This window comes from Puma concolor, chromosome B2 (assembly GCF_028749965.1).
Source record: "Puma concolor isolate L17-30 chromosome B2, mPumCon1.1.hap2, whole genome shotgun sequence".
Classification (NCBI taxonomy): Eukaryota; Metazoa; Chordata; class Mammalia; order Carnivora; family Felidae; genus Puma; species Puma concolor.
Genome location: NC_141671.1, coordinates 121,159,392 through 121,176,725, shown reverse-complemented (window position 1 = coordinate 121,176,725; position 17,334 = coordinate 121,159,392). Strand labels below are relative to the sequence as shown.

The 17,334-nt window shown below is 38.7% G+C and overlaps 1 protein-coding gene across 3 annotated transcripts in view; it reads right to left on the bottom strand.

The window, feature by feature from the left end:
• The window catches only part of LOC112862002 (uncharacterized), a 314,201-nt gene that overhangs the window by 159,300 nt on the left and 137,567 nt on the right, over positions 1 to 17,334 (bottom strand). The window lies entirely within an intron of this gene.

Below are 17,334 nucleotides of genomic sequence, written 5' to 3'. Positions count from 1 at the left end.
AACAACTGTCCTTATCTTAAAAATCTTTTGCAGAAATAAAAATGTAGCTCTAGAGGAAGTTCAAATTCTACCCATTCCATTTCACCAACCCCGAAACCTTCCTTCTTTATTTCAAAAGGTTTGTAACCTCTCCAGAAACTTACCTAGATCATCCCCAATTCCTAAGACTGAAGAAAGAAAACAAGGAAATAGAGGCCTTTTTAAAACATACAAATGACGGGGCACCTGGGTGTCTCAGTCAGTTATGTATATGACTCTTCATTTCAGGTTAGGTCAGGATCTCACAGTTTGTGAGATTGAGCCACAAGTCCGCCTCTGCACTCTGACAGCATGGATCCTGGTTGGGATTCTCTCTCTCTCCCTCTCTCTCTGCTCCCCTCCTCCCCAGCTCATGTGCTGACTTGCTCTCTCCTTCTCTCTCTCTCTCTCTCTCTCTCTTGCTCTCTCAAATAGCAAGTAAACTTTAAAATAACTTTAAAAAATAAAGAAATAAATACAAATAGCCATAGAAGTATGCTTGCCCAAAATCTAGCCCACAGCTTCTCTAAGATTACTTGTCAAGGACAAATATGATTCTTAAGTGTCTTTTCTACCGATATTAGTAGAAAAAGCTTTAGCCACCTGAGTTGGTAGGCTTAACTTACTCCATCTGCCAGAAAAACAATTTGGATTCCACTGTTCTGCTATGAACTAGTGAGTTTTGTATTATTATACTTCTCATGAATGAAAATCTTAAAACAATAAGGTCTTTTCATCTGTTTGCTCATGTGTGTCTATATATATGTGTTATAAATGCGTTGTATTTTCTACCTCCGGATGGTATGACCAAAATTCATTTGTAAAAAAAGATCGGTTTAATTGGCTTTAAAATTTCATTGTCATTGTTTATACAAATTATATTCTCAAAAACATAATAGAAACTTAGCCCAAATGTTTTTCAAGTTCATGTGATCTAGGATTAATATTTAATAAATAAAAGCTAATTTAAATTTGTTGGTTTAACTAAAACAGGCATGTTTTTAGAGTTTTCAACCTTAAATATAACACTTTTGGTCCAACTAGGTTCATGATAAGTCAAGTAAGTTCATGCTCTCTCTATCACAGAATTTGTCAGCAAGAAAGGTAACTTAAAAATGGTGCTTAGGGGGGCGCCTGGGTGGCGCAGTCAGTTAAGCGTCTGACTTCAGCCAGTTCACGATCTCGCGGTCCATGAGTTTGAGCCCCGCATCGGGCTCTGGGCTGATGGCTCAGAGCCTGGAGCCTGTTTCCGATTCTGTGTCTCCCTCTCTCTCTGCCCCTCCCCCGTTCATGCTCTGTCTCTCTCTGTCCCCAAAAAATAAATAAACGAAAAAAAAATGGTGCTTAGCTGTTTAATGTCCTGTGACATTTTAATGACTAATCTAAATAATTTAAACAAATGAATTAAATAGATATAAGATAAAAGTTTATAAATAAACTTTTCAACAAAATTTATGCCTACTTAGTTTCCCCAGATCTGACTGGTAAGTTAAAACCTCGGAGTTTTGCTAAGTGAAATTAGATGATGGATAGTCATTTAATACCCAGATCACCTCCAAATAAGACAAAATACTAAACCTAATTACTGAACATGGGTTTATCTACTTTCGCTTCTTATCATAGTCAAACTGAAAAACTGGAAAAGGCATATGCTTCCAGAAATTATAAAATGTATTCATAAATTTGCAAAGCTAAAGAATGCTAGTATAACAGTTCCTGCTTGCTTATACTTAGCTTTCACTAGAAATTAAGTTTTTTAAAAACTAAAAAATAATTTAAATATATGTAATTAAAACCACTAACATTTGTGGAAAACGAATCTTCAGAAAGCACTTTTAATACGTAATCAAGCTGGCCCTACGTGCAAAAACAGTGGCAATAGAATCTATAAGAATTGTGACTCACGCGGATGAGGTCCATTCTGCTTCTTTACAAAAAGACTTCCTGATGCCAGACTTTTGCCATCTTAATGTCATTGCAACACGGCAATAGTATGCTTTTGAATCAGAGAAAGTAATATGGGTAAGCAATAGCTGTAAATTAAACAATTGGAGCTATGGGAAACCCAACATAGCCACTTGGTTCTTCCCGGATCCCTGGAAAATCCCTTTTCAGTGTTTGCATTCCTTCGCCCACCACAGTACATTTAAGATGACTCAAATTATGAATAGACATTGGTGGGGAAACTTTCATAAAACTGCAAAAACAGTCGACCAGCAATGCCTGACCTGTCAGGTCCATATTCCTGGAACAACTATTTTAATCCCTATAGGCCTCAGACCTCCTCCCTCTGGACCCTTTAAAACCTGTGGTTTGAGGGGAGTTAGATGGTGGCACAGGAGTACTCTGGGCTCACTGCGTCCTAATGATCACTTAGGTTCCACCTATACCTGCCTAAATAACCCAGAAAACCGCCAGAAGACTAGCAGAACAGAGTCCCTGGAGCCAAGCGCAGACGAGAGGCCCACGGAAGAGGGTAGGAAGGGCGGCGAGGGGTGAGGTGTTGCGCGCTCCACGGACTGGCGGGAGGGAGCTGGGGTGGAGGGGCGGCCTGCCGGCCAAACACAGCCCCCGAGTCTGGTTGGCAAAAGCGGAGGGGCCTGGCGGAGTGTGTTCCGACAGCGAGAGGGACTTGACATCTGGAAGGTTATAAACTAACAGCTCTGCTCGGAAAGCGGGAAGGCTGGAGGACAACGGGAGGGAGAGTTGCTGAGCCCCGGGACAACAGAGCTCAGTTTGGCGGGGAACAAATCGCCAGTGCCACCTCCCTCACCCATCCCCCAGCCAAAATTCCAAAGGGAACCGGTTCCTGCCAGGGAACTTGCTTGCACCGAGAAAACACACCCAACACTGTGCTTCTGCGGATCCATCCTTCCGGCCGGTCTGACTCCCTCCCAGTGCCGCAGGGCCCCTCCCGAAGCGGATCTCCGAAGGAAAAGCGAGCTGAGCCTGCCCCTCCCACCCCTGTGCACCTTGCCGATCCACCCCAGCTAATACGCCAGATCCCCAGCACCACAAGCCTGGCACTGTGCAAGTAGCCCAGGCGGGCCACACCACCCCACAGTGAATCCCGCCCCTAGGAGAGGGGAAGAGAAGGCACACACCAGTCTGACTGTGGCCCCAGCGGTGGGCTGGGGGCAGACATCAGGTCTGACTGCGGCCCCGCCCACCAACTCAAGCTATTCAAGACAGCACAGGGGAAGTGTCCTGCAGTCCCGCACCACTCCAGGGACTATCCAAAATGACGAAACAGAAGAATTCCCCTCAAAAGAATCTCTAGGAAAGAACTGATCAAAAAGGATTTAAACAATATAACAGAAAGTGAATTTAGAATAATAGTCATAAAATTAATCGCTGGGCTTGAAAACAGTATAGAGGACAGCAGAGAATCTATTGCTCCAGAGATCCAGGGACAAATGAACAGTCAGGAGGAGCTAAAAAATGCTATAAATGAACTGCAAAATAAAATGGAGACGACCACGGCTTGGATTGAAGAGGCAGAGGAGAGAATAGGTGAACTAGAAGATAAAATCATGGAAAAAGAGGAACCTGAGAAAAAGAGAGATAAAAAAATCCAGGATTATGAGGGGAAAATTAGAGAACTAAGTGATGCACTAAAGAGAAATAATCTACGCATAATTGGTATTCCAGAGGAGGAAGAGAGAGGGAAAGGTGCTGAAGGTGTACTTGAATGATAGCTGAGAACTTCCCAGATCTGGGGAAGGAAAAAGGCATTGAAATCCAAGAGGCACAGAGAACTCCCTTCAGAAGTAACTTGAATCGACCTTCTGCATGACATATCATAGTGAAACTGGCAAAACACAAGGATAAAGAGAAAATTCTGAAAGCAGCTAGGGATAAACGTGCTCTAACGTATAAAGGGAGACCTATAAGACTCGTGACCAATCTCTCTACTGAAACTTGGCAGGCCAGAAAGGAATGGCAGGAGATCTTCAATGTTATGAACAGAAAAATTATGCAGCTGAGAAACCTTTATCCAGCAAGTCTGTCATTTAGAATAGAAGGAGAGATAAAGGTCTTCCCAAACAAACAAAAACTGAAGGAATTCGTCACCACTAAACCACCCCTACAGGAGATCCTAAGGGGGATCCTGTGAGACAAAGTACCAGAGACATCACTACAAGCATGAAACCTACAGACATCACAAAGACTCTAAACCCATATCTTTCTATAATAACACTGAACGTAAATGGACTAAATGTGCCAACCAAAAGACATAGGGTATCAGAATGGATAAAAAATCAGAATTATTCACCATGATCAAGTGGGATTCATTCCTGGGATGCATGGCTGGTTCAACATTTGCAAATCAATCAACATGATACATCACATTAATACAAGAAAAGATAAGAACCATATGATCCTGTCAATCGATGCAGAAAAGGCATTTGACAAAATTTCAGCAACTTTTCTTAATAAAAACCCTTGAGAAAGTCGGGATAGAAGGTACATACTTAAACATCATAAAAGCCATTTATGAAAAGCCCACAGCTAACATCATCCTCAATGGGGAAAAACTGAGTTTTTTCCCTGAGATCAGGAACACGAAAGGGATGTCCACTCTCACTGCTATTGTTTAACATAGTGTTGGAAGTTCTAGCATCAGCAATCAGACAACAAAAGGAAATCAAAGGCATCAAAATTGGCAAAGATGAAGTTAAGCTTTCGCTTTTTGCAGATGACATGATATTATACATGGAAAATCCGACAGACTCCACCAAAAGTCTGCTAGAACTGATACATGAATTTAGCCAAGTTGCAGGATACACAATCAATGTACAGAAATCAGTTGCATTCTTATACACTAATAATGAAGCAACAGAAAGACAAATAAAGAAACTGATTCCATTCACAATTGCACCAAGAAGCATAAAATACCTAGGGATAAATCTAACCAAAGATGTAAAAGATGTATGTTGAAAACTATAGAAAGCTTATGAAGGAAATTGAAGAAGATATAAAGAAATGGAAAAACATTCCATGCTCATGGATTGGAAGAATAAATATTGTTAAAATGTCAATACTACCCAAAGCTATCTACACATTCAATGCAATCCCAATCAAAATTGCACCAGCATTCTTCTCGAAGCTAGAATAAGCAATCCTAAAATTCATATGGAACCACAAAAGGCCCCGAATAGCCAAACTAATTTTGAAGAAGAAGACCAAAGCAGGAGGCATTACAATCCCAGACTTTAGCCTCTACTACAAAGCTGTCATCATCAAGACAGCATGGTATTGGCACAAAAACAGACACATAGACCAATGGAATAGAATAGAAACCCCAGAACTAGACCCACAAACGTATGGCCAACTAATCTTTGACTAAGCAGGAAAGAACATCCAATGGAAAAAAGACAGTCTCTTTAACAAATGGTGCTGGGAGAACTGGACAGCAACATGCAGAAGAATGACACTAGACCACTTTCTTACACCATTCACAAAAATAAACTCAAAATGGATGAAGGACCTGAATATGAGACAGGAAACCATCAAAACCCTAGAGGAGAAAGCAGGAAAAGACCTCTCTGACCTCAGTCGTAGCAATTTCTTACTTGACACATCCCCAAAGGCAAGGGAATTAAAAAGCAAATATGAACTACTGGGACCTCATGAGATACAAAGCTTCTGCACAGCAAAGGAAACAATCAACAAAACTAAAAGGCAACCAACGGAATGGGAAAAGATATTTGCAAATGACATATCGGACAAAGGGCTAGTATCCAAAATCTATAAAGAGCTCACCAAACTCCACACCCAAAAAACAAATAATCCAGTGAAGAAATGGGCAGAAAACATGAATAGACACTTCTCTAAAGAAGACATCTGGATGGCCGACAGGCACATGAAAAGATGCTCAACATCGCTCCTCATCAGGGAAATACAAATCAAAACCACACTCAGATATCACCTCACGCCAGTCAGAGTGGCCAAAATGAACAAATCAGGAGACTATAGATGCTGGAGAGGATGTGGAGAAACGGGAACCCTCTTGCACTGTTGGTGGGAATGCAAATTGGTGCAGCCACTCTGGAAAACAGTGTGGAGGTTCCTCAAAAAATTAAAAATAGACCTACCCTATGACCCAGCAGTAGCACTGCTAGGAATTTACCCAAGGGATACAGGAGTGCTGATGCATAGGGGCACTTGTACCCCAATGTTTATAGCAGCACTCTCAACAATAGCCAAATTATGGAAAGAGCCTAAATGTCCATCAACTGATGTATGGATAAAAAAATTGTGGTTTATATACACAATGGAGTACTACGTGGCAATGAGAAAGAATGAAATATGGGCCTTTGTAGCAACGTGGATGGAACTGGAGAGTGTGATGCTAAGTGAAATAAGCCATACAGAGAAAGACAGATACCATATGGTTTCACTCTTATGTGGATCCTGAGAAACTTAACAGAAACCCATGGGGGAGGGGAAAAAAAAAGGAAAAAAAAAGAAGAGGTTAGAGTGGGAAAGAGCCAAAGCATAAGAGACTCTTAAAAACTGAGAATAAACTGAGGGTTGAGGGGAGGTGGGAGGGAGGGGAGGGTGGGTGATGGGTGTTGAGGAGGGCACCTTTTGGGATGAGCACTGGGTGTTGTATGGAAACCAATTTGACAATAAATTTCAAAAAAAAATAAAAATAAAACCTGTGGTTTATATATACAATGGAATACTACTTGGCAATGAGAAAGAATGAAATCCTGCCATTTGCAGCAATGTGTATGGAACTGGAAGGTATTATGCTAAGTGAAATAAGTCAGTCAGAGAAAGACAGATATCATATGTTTTCACTCATATGTGGATCTTGAGAAACTTAACAGAAGACCATGGGGAAGGGAAGGGGAAACAAATAGTTACAAACAGAGAGGGAGGGAGGCAAACCATAAGAGACTCTTCAATACACAGAACAATCTGAGGGCTGATGGTTGGGGGGTTGGGGAGAGAGGAAAATGGGTGATGGGCATTGAGGAGGGCACTTGTTGGGATGAGCACTGGGTGTTGTATATAAGCGATGAACCACGGGAATCTACCCCAAAAACCAAGAGCACACTTTACACACTGTATATTAGCCAATTTGACAATAAATTATATTAAAAAAATAAACTCAGGCATAGATGAGGGGGAAAAAACTCCTGCCTGATGCTGTTGCATCCTTTAGAAGCTGAATCAAAAAAAAAAAAAAAAAAAAACAACCAAAAAACAAAACAAAACAAAAAACCCTGCAGCTGGACCTAATATGGGTTATCAATATGCTCTTGTAATTATACATATGGTTTCTAGATGGGTTGAAAGTTTCCCCTGCCCCAAATCTGATGCCCTCACAGTGGCAAAGAAAATGTGTTTCCCACTTGGGGTATACCTTCCACCATTTCCAGTGATCAAGGAACTCACTTCACTGGGCAAACAATATGATGTTCAAACCTATCACCAACAGGTTAAGGAAGAATTTCCAGATCCCAATTCAAAAGATCTTGCTGGCCATAGTTTAGAGTTTGGTGACTGGCCATAGTTTAGAGCTGGCCATAGTTTAGAGCTTGGTATTCTGGAAATACCATCAGCAGAAGACAGCCCTCAAGTCCCATTTGAAGGGACCTTACCAAGTGTTCCTTTCCACTGACGCTATTGTAAACCCAGAAAGTATTGAGCCTTGGGTACACATCACACAGCTAAAAAAGACTCCACGTGACACCTGATCCTGTTTAGACACTGGAGACCTCTGAATCAAAGTAATGGGCAAGAGAAGTAGTTGACATTGAGGTAGACTGCTTCCAAGACAACAGATCAAGACTTCTGCTTAAACAGAACATGAAACCCTTTCTCCTTTTCCCTTCCTTCACTCTGGCATTGGCCTACAAAGATCAGACTCTCATCTGTGTCTCCTAGGCCACTGGTAAGGGAGATAACCTCTAGAATTTAGAAGAACTTTTATTTCAGGCTAGGAGAAAATCTAATTGAGCCCCTCACTTTTCACAAGCAAAATAAAAGATCTCATTGGCTGAATCCTCTGAATTTATATCATCAAATTAGAAAGGACCTACAAGGACTTTCATGATTCTGATTCACATCTTTCACCTGGTTAGTGATAAATGTAAATGAGGCTATAATCAGGAATTTCTCCTTAAATCTTGAAAGTATCGAAAAATCCACTGCTAAAGCAATAGCTCCCCAGCAAAGATCCTTAGACTTTCTGGTCAAAGTTGTTCTTCATAATAGCCCTTGATTATCTTTTGGCTGAGCAAGGAAGGTGTCTATGCTGAGCTGAAACCATCTAGCTATACCTGGATTAATACTTCTGGTGAAGTTAAAACTCAATGACATAAGATCATTGACTAAGCTACTTGGCTTAAAAAAGGTGGCTTCTTCAACAAGATTTTTCTTTGACTTATTTGATTTTGAATGGTCTGGATCTTGGGGACCATGGCTTCCAAAGTGTATTACAAACAGTGGGATTTGTTCTGCTTATAGTAATCATGATAATCTCCCTGAGGTGCTGTATTGTCTCAAATCTTCAAGTACATGTTAGCAGCCACCAGGTAAATGATCTCCCTAAGACTGGAACATCAGAAAAGGAACAAAGAGAATGACCAAATTAAAAAATGTAAATCTGAAGCCATAACCTGTGAACATCACAGGTTAAGAAAAAACATCATGACTACAGATACCACACAAAAGGAACAACTAAAGCTGCAAGAACTTTGGAGCAGTCGCTGAGAGTGGAACAATGCCTTAATTCTTTTTTCTTTTTATCACATCTCTCAATTAAGATGAGCCTGATCCAAGTTGGGGGAGGTGGTTAAAAAGAAAACCACACACTCAGGGGCATCTGGGTGGGTCAGTCAGTTAAACGTCCAACTCTTGACTTTGGCTCAAGTCACGATCTCACAGTTTGTGAGTTCAAGTCCCACACAGGGCTCTGTGCTCACAGAGTGGGGCCTGCTTCTGATTCTCTCCCTCTCTCTTCCTGCCCTTCTCCAGCTCATGCTCGTACTCTCTCAAAATAAATAAACTTACAAAAAAGAAAAAAAAAAAGAAAAAAAAGAAAAGAAAAGAAAACCACAACCCAAAATGGAGTCACTTATGCTTGGCCACATCACCAAAACAGGGCTTAATACCTAATTTAACTGTACTTTCAGCCTCCCCCATAAATGTAGTCTTAACCAGTCAGTCAGGAATTTTCTGGTCATCACCAATGAGCTAACTGTCACATGGGCCCCTCCATCCCCTGAAGGAAGGTATACTCACCTAAAAGAATCCTTTTTTTTTCCCCGTTTATGACTTCCTTGTCCTGCCTTTAAAAATCTTCCCTTTTTGGAGCCTTTTGGAGCTCTCCTTTACTTCCTAGATGGGATGCTATCTGATTTATGAATCAATAAAGCCAATTAAAGCTTAAAAATTTACTTGACTAAATTTTTGTTATTTAACAGGATTAAATAAGACAGATCTGCTCTTTGCTGTCATGGAGTTTTAATTTGATGCAGAAGGAAAATGTTAACCGACCAACTATTGTTCAGATAATAGTTTTAGGAAGAAAATCTCATCCTACCAACATGATGAAATAGCCAGGGTTAGGGTCATGTAAAGTCTGTTCTTTTTCTTGAGTGTTAAAGCGGATCTTATACAGTATTATTTTGATAAAAAATGTGTAGGTCCTAATGTGAGAGGAGTCTGTATCACAAACCATGAAGCCTAGGAAAGAAAGTTGTGGCAAGTGATAAAGTGACTGGTTGGGGTAGAAGAAATATTCACTCTAGCATAGCCATTATATTTAAACCACACAAAAGCTTAGTCCATCACAGTGAAAGTTAACACTCACTTCAGGGCTAACAGTGGCTTTCCTCATTGTGGGTCCTGGTAAGCTTTTCACATTCCAGTTAACTTTGTTGGGGATAAAGAGAATTATGGCCAAATGGACCCTCTGAGTATAAGAGGCTAGGAATATTTGGCCTCTGATTATAAGGATGCGAAATGTGTATCCAGTGCCCCAAATCTTTCATTTTGCTTTGACTATTTCCAGTGAATTTGTGAGGAATATATTAATTTTATCTTTAAGTTGGTCATATAAAAATATTTCTTAAAAACAAAGAGCCTGTTGGGGCGCCTGGGTGGCTCAGTCGGTTAAGCGTCCGACTTCGACTCAGGTCACAATCTTGCGATCCATGAGTTCGAGCCCTGCATCCGGCTCTGGGCTGACGGCTGGGAGCCTGGAGCCTGCTTCTGATTCTGTGTCTCCCTCTCTCTGCCCCTCCCCCATTCATGCTCTGTTTCTCTCTGTCTCAAAAATAGACTTTAAAAAAAATTAAAAAAAAATAGTTATAAAAAAAAATAAAGAGCCTGTGACTGAGTGGCCATAACTATTAGCTTAGTTACTTTATCCCTTAAATAAATTTTTAGGAAATTATCAGGTTATTCACTAAAAGATGGTTTCTATCAGTCCTGATTAAGTTTATACACACACATGCACATACATGTTTACATACAGTATGTGTATACACAAGTGGTATATAGATTTTTTTAAAGTTAACTCAGTTCCCTTAACACATTCTTTAGTCTAAAATTGGAACAATCCTGAACCAAAAAGAGGTAGACACACTTTTAATAAAAAAATTAAACAGTCATCTGCCTTTAAGGTGCTTTCTATGTCCCTAAGACATTGTGGAAAACTGCTCATATGTAGACTGTGAAAGCTACCCTGCTTTATGTAAGGCCAGCAAATGACTAACTTGAAGTTTGATCTTTGAGTTAGTCACATGGCTTCCAAGGAAGTATGGTTTGAAAGCTCGTTGTGTAAACACAAGAGGCAACCGTGTGTCTTTTCCATGTAAAACTGGACTTCATTCCACTGGGAAGGAAAATCATGACAGTGATCATGATTCACAGCTTCTACTTCAGTTACCAACATCCCCTTATTGCTTTTTCAGAGGTCCAGCATTTTCAAATGGACACTGCTCCACTTACAGTAACACTATCTGAATTTCTTCCCCCCACCTCCCTAAAAAAACTATATATTTATATTTATATTTATATCTTATATAAATATATTTATATATTTAACTTGTTCTGATTTGTTATCCCCATTGGGAAGCTGGATGTCCTACATAAGTTCGGTAAATATGACTACTTGTACCCCAGGGTGTTATGACTTCATTCTGGGGGTAACTAAACATAAGGAACAAAGGACTGAAAAGTTTGGTTTTTGTATGGCATCATCACAACTAGGTATAAAAATGTGTGTGTCATTTGGAACATATTCTTTTTTTTTTTTTTTTTTTTTTTAATTTTTTTTTTCAACGTTTATTTATTTTTGGGACAGAGAGAGACAGAGCATGAACGGGGGAGGGGCAGAGAGAGAGGGAGACACAGAATCGGAAACAGGCTCCAGGCTCTGAGCCATCAGCCCAGAGCCCGACGCGGGGCTCGAACCCACAGACCGCGAGATCGTGACCTGGCTGAAGTCGGACGCTTAACCGACTGCGCCACCCAGGCGCCCCTGGAACATATTCTTGAATGGGGAGGGGTTAAAACTCAGACATTGTACTAGTTAACTATTGCTGCGTAAGATAACACTCCAAACCTCAATAGCTTAAAACAACAAGGATTTGTTATATTTATAATTCATAATTTAAGATTATATTTCATAATTCTGAGTGTTGGCTTGGTGGTTCACCTACGGCTGCATTCCACAGATGGGGCACAACTAGAGAAGCTATACTATGAGTCCTGATAACATGGTGATCTCAGGGTTCTGATAGGGCCAGCCCTAATGCACAAGCGTGGATTAAGCTACTAGGTTACATTTGTGGATGTCTAACTAAATAAAGCAAGCACATGTTTAAGCCCAGAGTCAATGTGGAAGGCACTAGGTAGAGCATGACTACTGAGGCATCATTCATTGGGGCCATTTTTCTAACAACCACATCGCAAATGGTGGTAGAATGAGAGCACATTTTATACTCACACTGACACAGAACCCTAAAGAATAATGACTTATATTATTAATCTTAGCACAGTTGCATACCTGGAAAGAACCATACACTAATCAATGGGTTGTCAATATGAGAACAAAGATTACTGATTAAAGGATTATTGATATAATACTTACTAGATAAAAAGATATGGGTAATGAGATTGAAAGGGTACATCAAGTAAAATGCAGGAACAATAGGGTTAATTCACATCTAGATATATTATAAGGAGACTACATACATCAAAGATAAATGTAAAAATCACTTTAAAAAAAAAGAAATAAAAAAGAGATTAACTATGAAGGAACAACATTCAGAAAGACAAAACAAATCTTATCCGAAACAATGGATTTTGTAACATAGTGGAGTAGTATCTTCCAGGTCCTGAGATTAAATAACTTGCAATTAGAAATCCATACTTAATTCAACATTCGAGAATAAGGGAAAATTTTATAAAAATTTAGACCAGAAAAAAGTTTGAGTATTTGCTACTCTCAAATGAGAGATAAATTCAATATAATAGTTAATAAGAACGATATGGGATTGGGTATTGTGTGATGAAAGCATACTGAGATCCATATCATGCATGAAATAAGTGTAGACATTTTGAATAATTTTGAACTTTGTTAAAAGAATGTATGCTTAAATAATGAGCGTAAACTTCATAGGTGTCCACTAAACGAAAATAAATATAATCTATAGGTTCCAAATCAGCAAAGGAAAGGAAATAAAGGTAAATTTTCTAAGATTTTTTAACGAAACAAAATGCAGAAAAGAGGAAAAATAAGGCAAATGTATGGAAGGAAAAATCAAAGTAAGATGTTATAATCAGTAAACATAATAAATGCAAATATATTAAACTAATATATTAAAACAAGGAATTATTAAATTGATTTTACAGAAGTCCAGCTAACCCTATTTTAAGAAACATACCTAAAACAAAGAACACACAACTTGACAATAAAGGGATACAAAAATATATTACAGGCAAATGAAGATGCAAAGCTAATTTAACAATATTAATGAGAGATACATTAGAAGTTAAAGTAAAAATTAATAGAAAAATTCACATAGATGATATTATCAGTAATGAAATGTGAATAAAGACAAATTTAAGAAAAAAACTTCAGGAAAAATGGACAAACCCACAATCAATAAAAAATTTTAACATACTTCTATTAGAAATCTGCAGAAATAAAGCAGAAGCAGATAAAAATTAACACCTATATGGAAGAACTCAAGTGGCATTAATAATCTTGATCAATAGAACTCCTGGATCCAGGAAATAGAGACAACACATTTCTTTCAAGTACAAAAGGGACAGCTGAAAGATGTGACCACATATTAAATGATAAAGCAACCTCAATAAACATTAAAGAATCACCAGTGTATATTTCATGTTCTTTGGGCAATTATATAAGAAATAAACATTAAAATATATTCTTAAACCATACAGAAATAAAAAAGCACACACTCTAATCAATGGTTTGAAATGGAATTCACAAATGAATATTATAAAATGTATAGAACTGAGCAACAGTTGGTGTATTATATCTCAAACTTGTGAGATGTACCTAAGTGATTTTCAAGGAACATTTATTTTTAGTCCTCTGTAATTTTATTAACAAAGTAAAAAAAAAGAAAAAACATAAATGAGCTAAAAATTTTACCCATTAGGGATGCCTGGGTGGCTCAGTGTGTTAAGCATCTGACTCTTGATTTGCTCTCAGGTCATGATCTCAAGATCGTGAGATCAAGCTCCATGTCAGGCTTGAGCTGGATGTGCAGTCTGCTTAAGATTCTCTCTCTCTCCCACTCCTTCTGCCTCCCCCCACCCCAGGCTCATTCTCTCTCTCTCTCTCTCTCTCTCTCTCTCAAAAAAAAAATTGTTTTTGACCCAGAATGCTAAGCAACAGATAATAGAAAATACCAAAATAAAATAGGGTCCAGGAAATATTAAATAAAAAATGGTGAAATGTGGCTTCTCTTATAACTAAGACTGGCCATGTGAGCAAATTATGGTCACTAGAGTATTATAAAAAGAAATGTATGCCCTTATAAAATGTAGGCCTCTCTTCGTCCTTCCCTTATTCCTTCCAACTGGCTGGAATGCATATGAAAAAGCTAGAGTTTAAAAGGCTACCTCTGACCAGACCACCTACTTGGACTCACACAAGAAAGAAATAAACATTCCCCTTATATTTCTTACATAAATATTAAAATTTAATATTAAAATATTAAATGGCACAAAAAAGATACTCAGATCAATGGAACAGAATAGAGAACCCAAAAGTGGACACACAGACATATGGCCAACTAACCTTTGACAAAACAGGAAAGAATATCCAATGGAATAAAGACAGTCTCTTTAGCAAGTGGTACTGGGAAAACTGGACAGTGACATGCAGAAGAATGAACCTGGACCACTCTCTTACACTATATACAGAAATAAACTTAAAATGGATGAAAGACCTAAATGTAAGACAGGAAGCCATCAAAATCCTCGAGGAGAAAGCAGGCAAAAACCTCTTTGATCTTGGCCTCAGCAACTTCTTACTCAACATGTCTCCAGAGGCAAGGGAAACAAAAGCAAAAATAAACTATTGGGACCTCATTAAAATAAAAAGCTTCTGCACAGCGAAGGAAACAAGAAGCAAAACTAAAAGGCAACTGACAGAACAGGAGAAGATATTTGCAAACAACATATGAGATAAAGGGTTAGTATCCAAAATCTATAAAGAACGTATCAAACTCAATACCCAAAAAACAAATAATCCAGTGAAGAAGTGGGCAAAAGACATGAAGAGACACTTCTCCAAAGAAGACATCCAGATGGCCAACAGACACATGAAAAAATGCTCAACATCACTCATCATCAAGGAAATATAAATCAAAACCACAATGAGATATCACCTCACACCTGTCAGAATGGTTAACATGAACAACTCAGGCAACAACAGATGTTGGTGAGGATGTGGAGAAAGAGGATCTCTTTTGCATTGCTGATGGGAATGCAAGCTGGTGCAGCCACTCTGGAAAACAGTATGGAGGTTCCTGAAAAAGTTAAAAATAGAACTACCCTATGACCCAGCAATTACACTACTAGGTATTTATCCAAGGGATACAGGTATGCTGTTTCAAAGGGGCACATGCACCCCCATGTTTATAGCAGCACCATCAGCAATAGCCAAAGTATGGAAAGAGCCCAAATGTCCATTGATGGATGAATGGATAAAGAAGATGTGGTATATATATACAATGGAGTATTACTCGGAATCAAAAAGAATGAAATCTTGCTATTTGCAACTACATGGATGGAACTAGAGGGTATTATGCTAAGTGAAATTAGTCAGAGAAAGACAGATATCGTATGTTTTCACTCATATGAAGACTTTAAGACACAGAACAGATGAACACAAGGGAAGGGAAGCAAAAATAATATAAAAACAGGGAGGGCACAAAACATAAGAGACTTTTAAATATGGAGAATAAACAGAGGGTTCCTGGAGGGGTTGTGGGAGGAGGGATGGGATGGGCTAAATGAGTAAGGGGCATTAAGGAATCTACTTCTGAAATCATTGTTGCACTATATGCTAACTAATTTGGATGTAAATTTTAAAAATAAAATTAAACAAAAAATAATTAAAAAATAAAGGAAGAGAAAAAAATTAAAATATTAAATTTTAATCCTAAAAATAAAGTGATGACTTATTTCAGAATGCAATGCAATGTAACACACCCCTTAAAGAATAATTAACATATAATATTCCCAATAAGTGATGACATTAATTCAATACTCATGTAGAAAAACAAAAATTTAGCAAATAGGAATAAAAGAGAAAGATGCTTAAATAAATAAAGGATTCCTATCAAAACTCTCCAGCAAACACCGTACAAGGAAACTTTCACTATCTCTTTTATTCAATAATATATTAGGCATGCTAGCCAATATAATAACACAAGGCAATTAAATAAAATGGCTTAGACCATAAAGAAAAACAAAACAAACTTTATTTGTAAATGGCATGGTTGTCTATATAAAAAATTCAAGACTATCTACAGATTATTAGACTTGAAAAAGAGTCTCTACGGCGGTGAGAGAGGCTGAGAGTTTTCTGGGACAAACTGTGGCAACTTTTCCTATAGACAGAACCTCTTGGTGTTTTGTGCAGTTAACTGCAAATGAATTTTTAAATGGATAATGAAACTTGGCCACTTTGCAAATCAAACTAACCGACTGTATTTACACATTGATATATGCTATATGACGAGTGTCTCTATCAGTCCATGCTGCCCTAAAAAAATCCCATAGACCAGGTGCTCAGACAAGAGAAATAAATTCTCTCATAGTTCTGGCGATTGCAAAGTCCATGATCAAGGTCTAACAGGGTTCACTTTCCAGTGGGAGCTCTCTTTACGGGCTTAGAGATGGATCCCTTCTCCCTGTGTCCTCATACAGCAGGGAAAGGGAAAGAGAGCACAAGTTCTCTGGTGTCTCTTCTTATAAGGGCACTAATCTCACTAGGAAAGACCATTCTCATGACCTCATCTAAACCTAATTATCTCACAAAGACTCCGTCTCCAAGCACCATCACATTGGGGGTTAGGGTTCCAACATGTGGATTGCGGGGTTGGGGGGGGCACACATTTCAGATCATGGCAATAAGTCTTCACATTTGCAAATTATAAATGAAAGTTTTCTTATTATGATACAGCACCTAAGAGAGAAAAAGGGCTATCTGAAAGTCTCACCTGTGATAAAGGTGTGTGTGTTTGCTTTTGTCCAGTTTCAGTATTTTCTATACAAAATAATTCCTCCTTGAATAATATTCATCTAAAATGGGTAAAATCAACCTAGGTGTGAAAAGAAATCCATATTTTTAAAAAGGCTTGAGGGAAATGTGGCAGGAATCTCTTAGGGGAAAAAATATTCTACAGAGATGTCGCCAAAGGCTAGGCATATGTTTTTGTGGTCTTGTGCCCTGTGGATATTTGCCAAAGAGGAAAGTTACTCTAACCTCCCTGGGCAGGCATTTACAGAGCATCTCAATCCCTGCATCGTTTGGATGTCGATGCGACTCACCTGCCAGCGGCAGGCGCCTAAACAGGATGTCCAGAAATCCCAAGAAAATAATCAATATAGAAAAAATATGCCATCATCAGCTTCTGAATAAGAAACTGGCTCACATTCACACACCAAGCCACAGACTAAATAGAAATTTCCCATCCTAAAAATGAAATGCGTGCAGAATTCTTGGGGAGTAATATCCACTCCAACATACACCTAGTATTATCATTATTTGCAAACATACTCTGAGGTTTTGTGTGTGTGTGT